Source organism: Limulus polyphemus, unplaced genomic scaffold, assembly GCF_000517525.1.
Source record: "Limulus polyphemus unplaced genomic scaffold, Limulus_polyphemus-2.1.2 Scaffold968, whole genome shotgun sequence".
In the NCBI taxonomy this organism is placed as follows: domain Eukaryota; kingdom Metazoa; phylum Arthropoda; class Merostomata; order Xiphosura; family Limulidae; genus Limulus; species Limulus polyphemus.
Window position 1 is genome coordinate 4538 of NW_013666578.1, and position 4018 is coordinate 8555.

The following is a 4018-nucleotide window of genomic DNA, read 5'->3' on the forward strand; positions in this document are numbered from 1 at the left end:
CTATAGTGGTATAAGAAGTCTTCTAACCTCAAAACTTAACCCTATATTGATATAAGAAGTCTTCTAGCCCCAAAACGTAACCCTATAGTGGTATAAGAAGTCTTCTAACCTCAAAACGTAACCCTATAGTGATATAAGAAGTCTTCTAATCTCAAAACGTAACCCTATAGTGGTATAAGAAGTCTTCTAACTTCAAAACGTAACCCTATAGTGATATAAGAAGTCTTCTAATCTCAAAACGTAACCCTAGAGTGGTATAAGAAGCCTTCTAACATCAAAACCCAACCCTATAGTGCTATAAGAAGTTTTCTAACCTCAAAACATAATCCCTATAGTGGTATAAGAACTTATACTCACGATATTTATCCACTCCAAATTTCATTCCTATGGCTCCCATGATGTACAGTATCCGGCATAAATAAAACCTGAATCGATAAAACTAGATGGCGGTGTAAAAATAACATTCATGGCTTTAAAACAACTTATTCGATTCACTGAATTTCAAACCATTGTAAGATATTAGACTGTAAATCTGGCTTCGCCCTGATTATAAATTTTGTATTTCCTGGGTGAAAAATAGTATAATGTCGTATAAGTTCTTTATCACACAGCACTAACAATCAGGAAAATTCAAACAAAACGTTTTAGTTTTTTTTTTTTTGTAGAATAGTTTATTTAAGCCAACATTTCGCTAATATGGTTTCATGCCGGCACGACTGTGTTGGCAAAACTTTGCTAGATGTTCACTGTTATCTAGAGTGACAGGCGGAAAGTTTGTTACACTAAGATGGCAAAAAACACACTCCGTAGTCCACTTTGATCTTTACAGCGTTCAGTTTTTAGAATATACCAATATAGGGTTGAGTTTTGAGGTTAGAAGACTTCTTATACTACTATAGGGTTAGGTTTTGCGGTTACAAGATTTCTTATACCTCTATAGGGTTACGTTTTGGCGTTAGAAGACTTCTTATACCACTATAGGGTTATGTTTTGGGGTTAGAAGACTTATTATACCACTATAAGGTTACGTTTTGAGGTTAGAAGACTTCTTATACCACTATAGGGTTACCTTTTGAAGTTAGAAGACTTCTTATACCACTATAGGGTTATGTTTTGAGGTTAGAAGAATTCTTATACCACTATAGGGTTACGTTTTGAAGTTAGAAGACTTCTTATACCGCTATAGGGTTATGTTTTGAGGTTAGAAGACCTGTTTAAGGCACAACAGGTTGGTTGTTTGTATTTTGTTTCGTTTTTTCTTCGCATCTGCGTCAAAATCCTTTCCATCTTGTCTGTTTGCAGATGAATAAGTAATAACTCTTGTTGCTAGGAAACCCGATGCACCACAAAGCTTCTTTGTGCTGTTCTGAAATCGACAAAGTCACGTGATTGGTACATCTGCTACTGTATCTATGTGTACGAGGGTATATAGCTACATTCTTAAATATTCAATAATCGCTTGTTTTGAGTTGCTTTAACCATGCACAAAGTATGTGAGGCATGCTTTTCAATACATAAGTAAAATCATTGTACAGCTATGTTGTACTCAGAAATTCACTGGTATATGTTTTGTATTTTAAGAATTGCCTTAGTAAATATACTGCCAAATACCAAAAATATATATACGAACGTGCGCTCTTGAACACTAATGAAAGTTGGTAATTATATTAAACACTAATGATAGGTGGTAACTATATTGAACATTAATGAAAAATGGCAATTATATAGAGTGTTTTTTTTTCGGAAATATAGCAAGAAATTATGTTAATTGTTAAAACAAAAACTCATTTTGATATAGAATAAGTATGTAAGACTATATAAGTACGAAAACCCTTGAATTATTAAAGACACATGAAAAATATGATGTTAATTATTTACTACATAGGAGCTGTAAGTGTGGTTTTACAAATAATATAAACACAAAGTGGGCGTGATTCAGTTATTTGCGTGTTAGGACCGTGAATTTGACTCGGGGTGTACTATATGAGTAACAGTCAAATCCTATTTTTCAGGCAGACAAAAGTGGCCCAGGAATTGGCGGTGGGCGCTGTTAAAAAGTTACATTCCCTCCATTTTTATGTAGCTTTGCGCAAAGGTTGTAAAATATGTGTGAATACTCGAAAATGGAATCAATTAATTTCGAAAGACATTGGGACATTCGCAGTACGAGATATTGGTAAAAATACAGTACTTCTTGATATTCACGTTTCATGAAATGCTACTAAACATGTAGTTTTTAATTATTGAATTAGCACGTATACTTGTTTATTTTCGTTATTATTAAGCACAAAGTTACACAATGAGCTATCTGTGCTGTGCTCACCGGGGGGGGGGATCTTACCTTCAATTTTAGCGATATAAGCCGCCATCAAATTTACCGCTGAGCGACCGCGAGGCAGAGAATGAACATATACATGGGGGTGATTCCTTACAAATGATAGCTATAAGCTGAAGGCGGTAAAATTGGCTTTAGCTGTGACAAAATAATACAGTGGGTTGTATTACAACGTCATCACTTACTATTCGTTCACAAAAAACATAGGATTTAGTCGACAGTAGCAGATATGAAAGGTGTGATGGTGACGGATGAAAATATGATGTTTGTTTGGGCTATCTGTGCTCTGCCCACCACGGGTATCGAAACCCGGATTCTAGCGTTGTAAGTCCGCAGACATACCGCTGTGCCACTGGGGGGGGCGAAAATATGAAGACAGCACATGTACTACGAGAAAATATACAATTGTTGTAAACATAACTCCACTACAGTGAAATGTAGAAAGACAGTGGAAACTGAATATCGAATTGAAATAAGTTAAACGGAAATTAAAGTTAGAAAAAGTTGAGATATTTAGTTAACATGTTGGATGTAATGATCGACACAAGACGAATTATCTAGAAAAGATTCAGAGTCAAAACTACTCAAATTAATAAAAATCGAGCATGCAAAGGTGCATCATTTTATAATCAACCATGAAAAACATTAAGAAAAATATTTGTTTTAATCAAGTTATTGAGTACTTTTTGTTACCTACGAGTGATATTAATAAAATCAGTTCTTTTAAGCACAAAGTAAAATACACTAGCTAACTAAAATCAGTTTACAAAATATATGGTTAATTATCTGACTAGTTTTGACACACCACGTAAATCATCAGTATACCCTTTAAAATGTTTTTACTTTATTTACACTTAAAACAACTGTTTGTCTTAAAAGCATTTCTTTTTGCAGTCTTTAAAACAAAAATTAAGAATGTAATTATGACAAAAGTTGTGCACAAAAATCTTCTAGCAACATATCATTAAGAACAGAAAACATTCTCTCTTCTACACCTAAAGTAATAACTCTACATGCAACATCATGGTAGGATGGTTAGGACAGGTAGGATCGTTTCCCGCCATAAAGGTTTTAACCATAGTTTTCACGCAAAGTGCAAAACATAGCAGCAATTTTTAAAAAAATGTCATATGTTTTAAATTAAATTTAATTATAATTGGGTAGAATTATAATTGGACTTACGTTCTTAATTTCAGAGATAAAAAAATCGATGGAACAATGTCAGGATTGGACAGACGATGGTTACTGTAACCTTGAAAGAAGCAACTAGAAGCAGGATGATGAAACTGTATATATTGTTAATTGTGATGTTATAATATGTAAGCCTGTCTTTTACTGCTATGATTGGAATACGTCCATAGCAACATAATGCGGTCAACCTGGAAAATGGAACTTCTTGCATCACGTACATTTGGAACCAAGAACTCGGACTGTACACATACATACATACATACGGCGATTCTAATGGAACAAAACTGAATGTTAACTCATCTAACCAAGCTAATCTTCCGCCACTGTTATTCCAATGACAGTATGTGGCCATGGTACAATTACATACGCAAACATGCGTTTCTCTGAGTGATGAATAGCTTGTGCTTACCAGGGAATTCCAGAGGACTGAATTTGTATCGCACAATTTTCCCTGGCATCACTTGCTTGCGGAGAACACTACATGTACTCTGA